This window comes from Eucyclogobius newberryi, unplaced genomic scaffold (genome assembly GCF_026437365.1).
Source record: "Eucyclogobius newberryi isolate DKJ021-1_F unplaced genomic scaffold, fEucNew1.0.hap1 SCAF_16, whole genome shotgun sequence".
NCBI classification, from domain to species: Eukaryota; Metazoa; Chordata; class Actinopteri; order Gobiiformes; family Gobiidae; genus Eucyclogobius; species Eucyclogobius newberryi.
The window spans coordinates 9,843,176-9,858,086 of record NW_027315790.1 but is presented as its reverse complement, the minus strand read 5'-3'; the positions used below and the strand labels follow the sequence as shown (position 1 = coordinate 9,858,086).

Sequence of the window (14,911 nt, the reverse complement as noted above, 5' to 3'; positions counted from 1 at the left end):
GCTCTTTCAGCTTGCCTAAACCCTTAAACACATCGGGGTAAGCTGATCTGAAATCTGTTTCAGTTTCGCTGACTGTGTCTACTTTGTACACCAGTCCTAAAGCCTCACATGCTGGTCTACTTAACAATGGCTGTAATAGACCTGACACCAGATAGACATCTTGTGACGTAGTGGGCCCTTTTACTACCAACTGCGCCCCAAAGCAGCTTCTAACCTTAAGAGGGTAACTGCCTGGCCCTAGTAGTTTCTTTGTAGGCTTCTGTAGCTTTCCGTCCCTGTCTGACCTGTACAGTCTCTCTGGAATAGATGTAACATCTGCCCCTGTGTCAAGTTTAAACTCAACATTTTCCCCATTTAACTTGACCTTTTGAACCCAGGGTTCTGACCTGTTTGTTCCTATATCCCCTAAGAACTCAAGCTCTTCACTCTCTGTATTACTTAGATTTTCAGTTACTTCACGTAAACCTGCTGCTTCACTACTACGACAAGCTACCGCAAAATGTCCTTTTTTCTGACATTTACGACACTGTGCATCTTTAGCTAGGCAGTCTTTCCATGAGTGCTTATTCTTTCGTCCACAGCGACTACACTCTTTTTCATTTGGCATGGTTATATTTTGTTCCTTCTGCAATGTCTGAGACTTGCCTCTTTTACTATTTGTTCGTATAATGTCCATGTTCAGTGTTTTTTCTTCTGCAACGCTGCTGTATAAAACTGTCTGTTGTTTCTTTACAGTTTCACTCTGCCTGACCTTCTGAATCGCTTTGGCAAGTGTTAATTCTGAGTCCATTTGTAGTTGCTCTGACAATCTTTTATCTCTTATGCCAACTACAACTCTGTCCCTTACAAGTTCCTCTATAAGCATTCCAAATCCACAATTTTCTGAAAGTTTGTGTACAGCTGTAATGAAAGATTCTGCACTCTCACCATCTTGTTGACGTCTGGAGTTGAATTGCGCTCTTTCAAAAATGACGTTGTGTTTTCCCACATAATGTTGATCAAAAGCTGCTTTGACCGCTCCATAGTTCTTTTTATTGTCTTCACTCAGTGGTAAAACAGCCAAAACGTCGTCAGCTGCATCTCCCATTGCATACAGGAGTGAATTCACCTGATATTCCTCTGGTTTGCTGTCGAGGGCCGTTGCAATGCGAAACCTTTCAAAACATCTGATCCACTTTGGCCAATCTGTAGGCCGTGAAAAATCAAACGTCTCTGGGGGAGTTATTTGTACCGTGGTCGCCATCTCTCTTTGTGAATCCCTGGTGTCGTCGCGTTCAGGATCTGCGTTTTCTGATGCACCGTCGCTCTGCACTTCTTCCTCCGCCGACATGTGGATGGGGCTGCGCGCGCACACACCTGTTAGTTTGCGCTGGTGACTGCTTTCGCCCGCACAACGGTCATTTTTTTCTTTAAAAACTGCCGAAAACTTCTTCCGCAAGTTATCCGCACAGTGCTGCTCGGAAAACGCTGTGGAGACTGAAAGTTCGCCACTTCTGACACCATGTATGAAGAAGACTCGGGACACGAGCGTCTTACGTCTAGAAGCACTTTTATTCCAATCCCAGGAAGTCCCAACAACCTAGATGCAATGCATTCTGGGAACAGTAGTCTACCACTACAGTCAGAGTACCTGAGCTTGGCAGCTGTGGTATGGTGCTGATTGAGTGTCTGCGTGATGTCACGCAGGCACTATATGTTCTTGTATTGTGAGTGTTTTTATTATATTTTCCATGATTTTCCATTTAGCCAGTTTCAACTCCTTAACGCTTCAACATGTTATACCTCATTGTGATCGCTTTCACAGTAGTACGTGTGCCATTACTTTTGACATTTGAAAAACTTGTACTTTTTACAGAATTAGCAAAAGTATTAGTACTCCATTTAGCCAGTTTCAACTCCTTAACGCTTTAACCGATTTCAACAAGTTATACCTCATTACGATCGCTTTCGCAGTAGTACATGTGCTATTACTTTTGACATTTGAACAACTTGTACGTTTTGCAGAATCTTCAAAAGTATTAGTACTTTTTCCCCATTTAAATGAATTTGCATTGAGTGTCTGCGGAATTCTTTAGACTTTATTCTTTAGGCTTTATTCTTTAGAATTTTGTGACGGAGCCAGTCGAGCAAGAGAGAGAGAGAGGGGGAGAGGGAGGGAGAGAGAGGGAGGAATGGAAAATATAATACAAAATTTGTGACATCAATCACAATACAAGAACATGTAGTGCCTGCGTGACATCACGCGCAGACACTATATGTTCTTGTATTGTGGAGAGGGAAGGAGAGGGAGAGAGGGAGAGAGAGAGAGAGGGAGGAAGAGAGAGAGGGAGGAAGAGAGGGAGGAAGAGAGGGAGGGAGAGAGAGAGGGAGGGAGAGAGGTAGACTTTATTCTTTAGAATTTTGGGAATTTTAACCGATTTCAACAAGTTATACCTCATTACGATCGCTTTCGCAGTAGTACATGTGCTATTACTTTTAACATTTGAACAACTTGTACATTTTGCAGAATCTTCAAAAGTATTAGTACTTTTTTCCCCATTTAAATGAATTTGGGCATTGAGTGTCTGCGGAATTCTTTAGACTTTATTCTTTAGGCTTTATTCTTTAGAATTTTGTGACGGAGCCAGTCGAGCGAGAGAGAGAGGGAGAGAGAGAGAGTGGGAGAGGGGGAGAGGGAGAGAGGGGGGGGAGAGGTAGACTTTATTCTTTAGAATTTTGGGACAGAGCCAGTCGAGGGAGCGAGAGAGAGAGGGAGAGAGAGAGAGGGGGAGAGGGAGAGAGATGGGGGGAAGGGAGAGACGCAGACACTCTAGCAATGGCTGCAGCCATTGCAGATTTTCTAGTTGTATCTCTTATCATAGATAAGATTGGGAGTTTTTATTTATTTATAGGAGATCTTCTACTGAAAGTGTTTTTCAGACTTCCTATAAGTGATCTGTTCTGTTCTTCTGTATCTACCTCTGTATCTACCTGCGTTGCACCAATGAAATTTCCCCATGTGGGACAATAAAGGAATATCTTATCTTATCTTATCTTATCTTATCTTAGATGAATCCATGGATGAGTACTGCAGGGGAGGAGCCGCTGGAGTAGAAGTGTTGGGAGCTGTTTTTTCTTGTTCTGTTTCTGTCATAATCTTCTTCAGTTCTTTCGCCAGTTGTGCATGTGAGCTATGATGTTGGTTTTCAGAGGAGGGGCACTGCAGTTCTCCTTTTGCCAGAGGTGGGGGGGCGCTATAGCTGTGACATCGACCTCGTACCCCAGTCTGCTCGCTCTCCCTGCGTTGCATCAATGAAATTTCCCCATGTGGGACAATAAAGGAATATCTTATCTTATCTTATCTCTTCATCTGTGCTAGAGCCTTCATTTTTGTTTTTGTTATTCACTCCAAAAAGAATGCACTTATCGGCTCTGTTTTTCTGTTTCATTTTGTTTTTCCCGATTGTTCCTCTTCTGGTTTCACCTGAATATTGGCCAAAAATAGTCTCTCTCCTCTGATTAAAATGTCTTTTGCCATTTTATGTAGATTCACTGAAAATGATAATTTTTCTTCATGTTCTTTCAGTTTCTTTTTGTCAACAGTTTTTCCTTTCACTGTCTAAATTTGATGTGTTTTGTAATGCAGGACCTTAGATTGATGATATTCATTAATACAATTCCATTGTTGTTCTGTGGGAGCCACTGCTTCATCACCGTAATTAATCAATCGTTTCTCTGCATATTTTTGGAAGAGGTTCTTCATTTGTGTAGTTTGCTTTGTTGCTTCCTTTGGGTTTTGTTCATTTGCTCGGATTGTGTTTTTGAGATCCTTCAAAAATGTATTCATTTTGAATGGAATAAGGCCCATTTTATTTAATTTATCTTAATGTTTAATTTTTGACGATTAGTATTATTTGATAATAAAAAAAGTGTGGCAGTCAGTGGTATTTCAAAAACAAACAAAACAATAAAACAAATAATAATTATAACCATTATTATTATTATTATTATTATAATAATTCGAACAATAATTATAACAATAATAATGAAATAAAATACATTTAGGGAAAAAAATTATATTAAAATTAAAATGTAAAGCTTTAAAATACAAATAAAAAATGTAGTTAAATTAAACATTTAATTTAATAAAAAAAAAAGAAAATGTAAAATTTAAATTGAATACAAAATTGAAAAAATAAAATTAACTAAATAAATCAAAATTTCACCTAGCCACAGAGGGTAGTTAATCTTGTCAGTAGAGTGCTTTAAGTCAAGTAATAACTTTCTTAGTTCCCTTTAGTTACCTACACGTCCCACGTTTTATTTTATTTTTATTTATTTTTTCCGGAGTCCAACTCCCTTTTAAATCAGTCCAACTGATTGTACGTACTTTTACACGTCCAACATGTTTTGGAGTCCAACTCCTCTTTAAATCGGTCCAACTGATTGTCTAAACTAATCAAAGAGGTTTCTGCCTTACTTTTGTTGAATGTCCCAGTCACAATTGTAAGTCAAAAATAAACTGGCAATTGACTCCTCTTGTCTCTCTCTCGGCTCGGTGTCCTTGTTCTCCCATCATTCCCAGCTGAACCGTTACTGGACGCTATGAGTCGTCAGCCGACATCCAGAAGGGAATCGTTAAGAGAAAAATTCAGATGTTTTCTTTCCAAGCACGATGAGAGACCCGCATCCTCCACCAATTCTGTCGAAGTTTAGTCTATACAGACTGCGAGAGGCGAAGATCGTTCTAAAGTTCTTTATTTGATGAAAACAGGGAAAAACAGGCAAAACAGTAGCATGTTGTTCATCTTGCAGCTGAGATTCGACTCTTCACAAGATTTAGCTGTGTTTTATATCGCTGTTGTTTGTGTCTGATAAAAATGGCCTGACCTTCGCTATGACGTCCGCTTTAAGATTGTTTAGACACCTTAACGTGGTGGAGGGGTTTGAGCGCCCGAATGATCCCAGGAGCTATGTTGTCGGGGGCTTCAAGTCCCTGGTAGGGTCTCCTAAGGCAAACAGGTCCTAGACAAAGATCGGTTCAGAAGCCTCTTATGATGACAACAAGAACAAGGCCGTTAAGTCGCCCGGATCGGCGTCACCGGGGCCCCATCCTGGAGCCCGGCCTGGGATGGGTGCTCGATGGCGAGCACCTGGTGGCCGGGTCTTACCCGACCACCCCTTATGGATCCTCCCGTGGGCCCACCACCCGCAGGAGGATCCATAAGGGGCCGGTGCAGAGAGATCTGGGCGGCAGCCGACGGCAGGGGCCTCGGCGACCAGATCTTCAGACACAGAGACTGACTCTTGGGACATGGAATGTCACCTCGCTGGGGGGGAAAGAGCCTGAGCTTGTGCGAGAGGTTGAGCGATACCGACTAGATATAGTCGGCCTCACCTCCACGCACAGTTTGGGCTCTGGAACCATTCTCCTCGAGAGGGGCTGGACGCTCCACTTCTCTGGTGTTGCCCGCGGGGAGAGGCGGCGGGCTGGCGTGGGCTTGCTTATAGCCCCTCAGCTCAGCCGCCACGTGTTGGAGTTCACCCCAGTGAACGAGAGGGTCGCGTCCCTCCGCCTTTGGGTGGGGGACAGGTTGTGGCGGCCTACGGGCCGAACAGCAGTGCAGAGTACCCGGCCTTCTTGAAGTCCTTGGGAGGAGTACTGGACAGTGCACCGACCGGGGACTCCATTGTTCTACTGGGGGACTTCAAAGCACACGTGGGCAATGACAGTGACACCTGGGGAGGGGTGATCGGGAAGAACGGCTTCCCCGATCTGAACCCGAGCAGTGTTCAGTTATTGGACTTCTGTGCTAGCCACGGATTGTCCATAACGAACACCATGTTCAAGCTCAAGGGTGTTCATCAGTGCACATGGCACCAGGACACCCTAGGCCGGAGGTCAATGATCGACTTTGTTGTCGTGTCATCTGACCTCCGGCCGCGTGTCTTGGACACTCGGGTGAAGAGAGGGGCAGAGTTGGCGGAGGAGGAAGCCGGACAGACTTGTCAGACCCAAGCGCATTGTGAGGGTCTGTTGGGAACGTCTTGTGGAGCCCTCTGTCAGTAGGGTATTCAACTCGCACCTCAGGGAGAGCTTCTCCCATGTCCCGGGGGAGGTTGGGGACATTGAGTCCGAGTGGACCATGTTCTCCGCCTCCATTGTTGATGCGGCTGCTCGGAGCTGTGGTTGCAAGGTCTCCGGTGCCTGTCGTGGCGGCAACCCCCGAACCCGGTGGTGGACACCGGAAGTAAGGGATGTCGTCAGACTGAAGAAGGAGGCCTATCAGGCCACTCTGGCTTGTGGGTCTCCGGAGGTGATCGACAGGTATCGGCAGGCCAGGCGAGCTGCGGCTCGTGCTGTCGCAGAGGCAAAAACCCGGGCCTGGGAGGAGTTCGGGGAGGCCATGGAGGAGGACTATCGGTCGGCACCAAAGAAATTCTGGCAAACCGTCCGGCGCCTCAGGAAGGGAAAGCAGTGCCTCACCAACACCGTTTACGGTGCGGGTGGAGACCTGCTGACCTCGACTGGGGATTTCGTCGGACGGTGGAAGGAATACTTTGAGGATCTCCTTAATCCCTCAGTCACGTCTTCTGAAGAGGAAGTAGAGACCGGGGACTCAGAGGCTGGCTCATCCATCACCCAAGCTGAAGTCACTGAGGTTGTTCGCAAACTCCTCGGTGGCAGGGCTCCGGGGGTGAATGAGATCCGCCCTGAGTACCTAAAGTATCTGGATGTTGTAGGACTGTCTTGGTTGACACGTCCCTGCAACATCGCGTGGCGGTCGGGGACCGTGCCTCTGGACTGGCAGACCGGGGTGGTGGTTCTTCTGTTCAAGAAGGGGGACCGGAGGGTGTGTTCCAACTACAGAGGGATCACACTCCTCAGCCTCCCGGGTAAGGTCTATTCCAACAAGGTACTGGAGAGGAGAATCCGACCGATAGTCGAACCTCGGATTCAGGAGGAGCAGAGTGGTTTTCGTCCTGGTCGTGGAACACTGGACCAGCTCTATACCCTTCATCGGGTGCTCGAGGGTTCATGGGAGTTTGCCCAACCAGTCCACATGTGCTTTGTGGATCTGGAGAAGGCTTTCGACCATGTCCCTCGGGGTCTCCTTTGGGGGGTGCTCCGGGAGTACGGGGTCCGGGGCCCTTTGCTCAGGGCTGTCCGGTCCCTGTGTGACCGGAGCAGGAGCTGTGTTCGCATTGCAGGCAGTAAGTCAGACCTGTTCCCAGTGCATGTTGGACTCCGCCAGGGCTGCCCTTTGTCACCGGTTCTGTTCATCATTTTTATGGACAGAATTTCTAGGCGCAGTCAGGGGTCGAAGGGTGTGGATTCCATCTCTGCTGTTTGCAGACGATGTTGTCCTGATGGCTCCATCAAACCCGGACCTGCAATATGCACTGGGGCTGCAGTGATGCAGCCGCTGGTAAAGAGGGAGCTGAGCCGAAAGGCAAAGCTCTCTATTTACCGGTCGGTCTACGTTCCTACCCTCACCTATGGTCATGAGCTTTGGGTAGTGACCGGAAGAACAAGATCGCGGATAAAAGCGGTCGAAATGAGTTTCCTTCGCCGTGTGGCTGGGCTCTCCCTTAGAGATAAGGTGAGGAGCTCGGCCACACGGGGGGGGCTCGGAGTAGAGCCGCTGCTCCTCCACGTCGAGAGGAGCCAGCTGAGGTGTTTCAGGCATGTCCCACCGGGAAGAGGCCCCGGGGAAGACCCAGGACACGCTGGAGAGACTATGTCTCCCGGCTGGCCTGGGAACGCCATAGGATCCCCCCGGAGGAGTTGGAAGAAGTGTCTGGGGAGAAGGAAGTCTGGGAGTCCCTGCTCAGACTGCCGCCCCCGCGACCTGGCCCCATGATAAGCGGCAGAAAATGGATGGATGGATGGACAGACTAGTCCACAGATGATCAGAAAATACACAGAATAGTTAAAGTACACAGAATAGTTCATTGTGACCCATATGCAGCAAGATCGTCGTGACGCATGATAAATAGGACACAGACATGACAATAATCGATCAATATCCACAGGGGCTTCTGAACCGATCTTTGTCTGACCCGTCACCTAGGACCTGTTTGCCTTGGGAGACCCTACCAGGGGCTTTAAGCCCCCGACAACATAGCTCCTGGGATCATTCGGCACTCAAACCCCTCCACCACATTAAGGTGTCGGTTCAAAGATTTTTACCGTCTTAAGAAAAAACAAAAGACTGACCTCGTACATTTTAAACTCTTACGATAGATAAATCTAATTTATTTTACTTAGATAGACAACTTTGTTAACATATTCCTACTAATTGTCTACACATCTAACTAATAAAAGTTGTCAAAGTAAATAAGATGAACATTAATAGCACACTTCCTCCTTTGCGTAGAATACAACACTAATTAAATGTAGAGATCACACAGGGGTCTCATTTTGACCCTAAACGCTGCGTTTAAAATAATTTTGTATTTTCAGTAATAAAGATAAAGTAATTTATATAAACCCTCTCTTTTTGAAAATCCAATATATCCAAAGAATGAAACATGATTGCTGAATGTTTCCATGCTGTCCTATTTTCCTGAAGTGGCTCACCTTTTTTGAAGTCTCACAAACCGGCTTTGATTGTCTATTATCAGACACTGAAATCTCCATGGAGAGACTCGTTTTCCAATATGGCAACCCATCCTTTTGTATGCTCACAGGTGCCATTTCAATTACCCTCACAGCCATGCCAATCATTTACCTACAGCTACATACTTGGCTTCCTGGTAACTCTAAATCAGGCTTATAGCATTAAAGACTTATTATAACACAAAAGTATTAGGAATGTTGAGATGTAAAGTGGTTGTTTTCGGCTTTTGGAATTTTAAATTCTGGTGAATTTCTAAATAACATTGAATTTATCTCATTCTAAATTTCAGTACCCCCCCCCCCCCCTTTTCAGTGTACCGGTACACATTTGGTGTGTGTTTTTCTCTTTAAAAAAACAATGCAAAACAATGGAAAGAATGCATGGTGGGTAGGTATTTTTTTTCAAGTAATAAAAAAATACAGATAGGAGTCTATTACACTGCATTTTCTTGAGGGACAGATTTTACGAACGACACAACGCACCTTTTAACACAATTTGGCATTGGACAATATATTCCCAATACGATGATCTGTTTCAATAAAAATATAAAAACAACTGCTAGATAAGATTTTTGCGAAAAATAAAAGGCTTTACCGACATTGCTCTGACAAACTACCAAGCCAGTACTTAACTTGGACTAGACTAGTACCAACCAGGTCAAATTGAGGACTAACGCAGAATTAAACCACGACCAAACCAGGTCTTAAAAGGTGCCATAACATGCTTTTTTCACGTTTCGTAGTCTATCCTAAGTGTATAATTGATAATAATAAGGGTTGTGCAACACCCTTAACATAATAGTTAAGAAATATCACCCAGACCTTGGACCCCCTCACCAAACCGGAAATGCAAACGGCTTGGTTTGATATTCGCCCCCACCCTTGCGAAGAGCGATCTAGCTCCCCCGCCCAACCCGTGACGTAGTCTCAGAGCGCGTGTGTGCCCCGCCCACTCGTGACGTAGGCCCCACAGCTGTGTGCTGTAAGCTCTGCGGAGCAGCGCGGAGTGAGTGAGAAAGAGTCTACTTTGAGACTGAATGTTGATTCTACAGCGTGCGCAGAACAGATTATATATATATATATATATATATATATATATATATATATATATATATATATATATATATATATATATATATATATATATATATATATATATATATATATATGTTGTGGGTGATGTTTTTGTCTGTCAAAATGTTCCCGCTGCCAAGTACTTTCCAGTTTAATAAGTTCAATAAAAGATATTCATCATTTTTAGATTTATAGAAGGAACTTTGTGATTTACAATTATTTGCAAAATATAAATCATAAATTACTCTATTGTCCCTTATTCTTGACAGTTGTCTGAGAATTTGTCTTTGTTATGCAACATTATTTTTGCTCTCCTCACCACTCCATGACATGAGAAGTCTTTAAGCAGCATAACAAGTAGGATTTTAATACTGAGCTGTTGAATAAAATACAATGGTTACAATTCACTACTGCTATCACCCACTCAGCGTTGGTTGGTAATCAAAATGAAATGTGCAATTTGCAATTCTACTTGTTTTTGGCACAGCTCTTTGTGTTGCCATGTGCAGAGCTGGAGATTTGAAGAGCTCTTCCTCTGAAGACTGTTTTTTTCCTTCTGAAACATTTTGCAGCATATTATTGTTCCTTGATTTTTTTGGTTAATAGATCTGCATTATTTAAAAAAAATATTTTAATGAAGTTTTTAATTGCGATTGTAGGGGCGATTTGTCCAGAAAACAAATTTAATCTAACTTTAGGCGAGAGTTTTTTAATACGTTGTTTCGCAAGCCCACTGACATCAGAAACGAATATTCCCAAAAAATATATATATTTATTTTTCCTGTTTTCGCGTATTTTCCGCATTTTTTTGGGCCAAAACCTCAATAAAAATAAAAATGTATTCTGCACCAGCATCTCCGACCTCTGACCATTTCTGCACAACCCAGAGTTCGTCCGAACGTCAGAGCTTTAAAACTCTCGCAACTCACGGCTTCCTAGATCCATGAGATCAACCGGTAGATTAACATGAAGGACGCGGGGTGGGCGTGGCTTTGGCTTGCGCTCCCCATTCATTGAATTTGTGTTTGAACGAGGAAATGAAGAATACGCGTCTTGACCAGAGGCGGAGCCAGACAATCTAAACATCCGGGGCTTAGCTCAAAAAGAAAGGGAGGGGTTCATTCGGGCCAATATGATTGGTTTTAGTGCAGTTACTGTCCAAATTTGATGTGTTTTGTAATGCAGGACCTTAGATTGATGATATTCATTAATACAATTCCATTGTTGTTCTGTGGGAGCCACTGCTTCATCACCGTAATTAATCAATCTCTGCATATTTTTGGAAGAGGTTCTTTATTTGTGTAGTTTGCTTTTTTGCTTCCTTTGGGTTTTGTTAATTTGCTCGGATTGTGTTTGAGATCCTTCAAAAATGTATTCATTTTGAATGGAATAAGGTCCATTTAATTTAATTCATCTTAATGTTTAATTTTTGATGATCATTATTAACATGTTTTGGAGTCCAACTCCTCTTTAAATCAGTCCAACTGATTGGCTAAAGTAATGAGCTAACATTCACTAAATTCATACTTATATGCAATGTGGAAAATTTAGGTCAAGTTTTGGCAAACTTCAACCTGGTCCTGGCTAAACTCACATCTATGCTGGACCATGAGTCTCACCCTCTGCAGGACACTCTGTCCGTTCTGGAGAGCAGCTTCAGTGACAGACTGATCCACCCTCGCTGTGTGAAGGAGACGTTTCACAGGTCTTTCCTTCTGCTGCTATCAGACTTTATAACAAACACTGCTACCCCTGAACACGTGCATTACTGACTTAATCATGTGCAATACCATCATATTCTTGTGCTATTACTGTCGTACTCACATGCAATAATGTCACATTCATGTGCATATAACTGATGAAAATATAGCGTTTATTTTACCATTATTATTAGTATTATCTTGTATTATGCTAGCTGTTTTTATTATATTTTATCTTTATTTTTCCCCTCAATTCCAGGTTTTGTCTGAGTTTTTGTTTATAAGAGTTTTGTTTATAAGAGTTCTTCTATTACGAGTGTTTTTTTAAATTTCCTATAAGTTATCCGTCCTTTTCCTCTCTATCTACCTGCGTTGCAACAATGAAATTTCCCCATGTGTGGAAAATAAAGGAATATCTTATCTTAATTACTGTCATACTCACAAGCAATTAAGGCCATATTCATGTGCATATGACTGATGTAAATAAGAGTGTTTACTTACCATTAGTAAGTCTTATGCTAGCTATTTTTACTTCACTTTATTTTATTATTATTTTATTTTATTATTATTTTATTCTATTTTCATCTTTATCTTTTTTTTCTTTTCCCCTCCCCCTCCATTCCCTAATAATATATGAGAGGAGTTTTGATAAGAGTTTTTTGTTTTGTTTATAAGAGTTCTTCTATTAAGAGTGTTCTTTTTTCAAACTTCCTATAAGTTATCTGTCCTTTCCCTCTGTATCTACTGCGTTTGTAACACCAAAATTTCCCCATGTGTGGACAATAAAGAAATATCTTATCTTAAGCAGAGACTGCAGCGCATTGTGCCCTCTGCTGAGAAGGTGATCAACTGCAGACTTCCACCTCTGCAGGACCTGTACGTCTCCAGGGCTCTGGGACGAGCAGATCGGATCACAGCCGACCCTTCTCACCCTGGACACAAACTATTTGAGCCACTCCCCTCAGGCAGGAGGCGGCAGGAGGCCACTCCCCTCAGGGAGGAGGCGGCAGGAGGCCACTCCCCTCAGGGAGGAGGCGGCAGGAGGCCACTCCCCCCAGGCAGGAGGCCACTCTGCTCAGGCAGGAGGCTACGGTCCATCCGGACCATAACCTCCCGTTATAGGAACAGTTTCTTCCCCTCTGCCGTTGGACTCATGAACACTTCCTAAGCACTTTGCACTCACTGCACTGTTCAGTTTTTATTGCACTACATATTTTATTTTATGTACATATGTCTATTTTGAACTCTACTTACCTATTTTTAGTACCCGGTAGTTATTTATTGTCCATTGTTTTTGTATTCATAGTTCAGTGTTAGATGTTTGTGTTGAACCTCCAGGACAAGTTCCTCATTTCCTTATTAATTATCCGTGAATCCTGTTTATTCTTTATTCTTATTCTGAAAAAAATCTAAATGTAACAAAGAGTCGTAAGCAGGTTTATAGCACAGCAATCATACAGGTTTCCATCCTGCAGCCGCTCTGTCAAACTGGTAAAAAAAACCATCCATCCATCCATTTTCTACCGCTTGTTCCCTTTCGGGGTCGCGGGTGACTGGAGCCTATCCCAGTGACTTCGGGCCTTAGGCGGGGTACACCCTGGACAGTGGCCAACTTGTCGCAGGGCCAACACAGAGACATAGACATTACAGACAGTTCACGCTCACATTCATTCACTAGGGCCAATTTAGAGTTACCAATTTTTACCTAACACATGCATGTCTTTGGACGGTGGGAGGAAGCCGGAGAAGCCGGAGAGAACCCACGGTAACACGGGGAGAACATGCAGACTCCATATGCCCACAATGCTTGCTGAGCCCCTCCCACCTTGACTTATTTAATCCAAACTAAAACAATTACCGCAACATAATTACTTAACTAAATTAGCTGAAATAATGTAAACAGGGATAATCATTATGCAAAATAAATACTAATTGGCAAAATAAATTCTTAACCAAATATGGACAAATAGCTCCAATAGCAATTATGCAAAAAACAATGTATTAAAAAAAATGTATTTAAGAGTCACAAACCACAACCACAAATTCTAACAGCGTCTTTAAACAGCAGTTAAGAAGTAACTAAAGTTAGAGAGTTCTCACTTCACCTTGGTAATAATAGAGCTCTGGACTGTGACGTAACACATCATAGACTTTTCAGTGAGCCTAATGTTAAATCAATCGAGATTTTGAAATCCTACACTTACTTAAAGGAGACCTAATATGCAAAACCAACTTTTAGGAGCTTTTACCCATATTACAAACGTTTTCCCTTCTCATTTACTCTACTAAAGTTGTATTTAGAGTGATTCATGCATGTTTCTCCTGCTGACAAGACGCAATTGCTCCGACAGTTTCAACACTTCCCAGATTCCCCACCGATACACCTACACGTCTCTTAATTTACTTAGTTCTGCATTTTATTTTCTTAAACGGTGACAAATGAAGGATTTGGAACACTTTTTTTTTAATTCCCCGCTCACTAAACTGCAGCTCTTCAAATGGCGACGTACATTAAAAATGGTTTCCAGCCCAGAAGTAAGCAGTTTTTTTAGATCAACATGTCCAAAATAAAACTTAATGATCCAAGGGTGTCATAGATTATAGCTATACAGCAGACAAAAGCACAATAAGTCATTGTGGTGGGTACTTGTTAACTAAATAAATTTATGGCAAAGTCAAAGAATAAGGGTTGTGAATCTAGTGAATTTATTCCCGGAAGTGCAAAAAACAGAGTGCAAAAATAAGTATTTACAGAATATTTACATGGATTGTCCAAAAATTATATCCAGCATTGGCTCTGGAGCTCGTGCCTGCGGTGCACCTAGCTCCCTCCTCATCCACACACCTCTTTTGTGGTGCAAGACGTCTTTTTATATACTAGGAGGCTCCTCCCCCAAAGCAATTAACAGAAAAAAACAATATTCCTCTACACAGAACCTGAATACTTTAATAAATAATACTAAAAAAAACCGAAATATATTCCTACACAACACTACCACTTTGTGTGGACGTTTATCGTAAAAACAAAAAAAATAATAATTTTCACCCAAAAACGGCGGATTTCTTGACGTCACCAGTGACGTCACCTATGTGCGCCCGTCATTGACGGGTTTATAATGCGGAAGTCCGCGGAGTTCGTGTTGGCCGGCCGAAACACGGAGGGGATGATGATGTGGATTTGGGACCGAGTTATGGCGAAGGAATGTGGTTAAACAGCAACCAAGTGAGCACCCGTGATTACTGCTATGGAGAAAAGGAACCAGGAACAGTTATGGGACAGGTAAGGGACGTGCCGGTACCGGTGTATGCGTGCGTGCGTGTATGTGTGAGCGTGCGTGCGCTGGCGCCATGCCGCCCTGGTCTCCCCGGACTGGCTGACGAAGCTACTTTGTCACAGTCATCTTTAAGAGTATTCTGACACTAGAGTGACAGGAGCTGTTTATTGGGTTGGTTTTGTTTACTTTTTTACATGTTTTTTACGGTACGGCTGTTTTTGTGACTTTCAAATGATAAATCATTTAAAAGTCCTACTTGT

At 43.1% G+C, this 14,911-nt stretch overlaps 1 protein-coding gene across 1 annotated transcript in view; it reads right to left on the bottom strand.

Annotated features, from left to right (window-relative positions):
* Positions 1 to 14,911, bottom strand: part of LOC140361643 (uncharacterized) — a 49,681-nt gene that overhangs the window by 12,082 nt on the left and 22,688 nt on the right. The gene's annotated exons all lie outside the window — the stretch shown is intronic.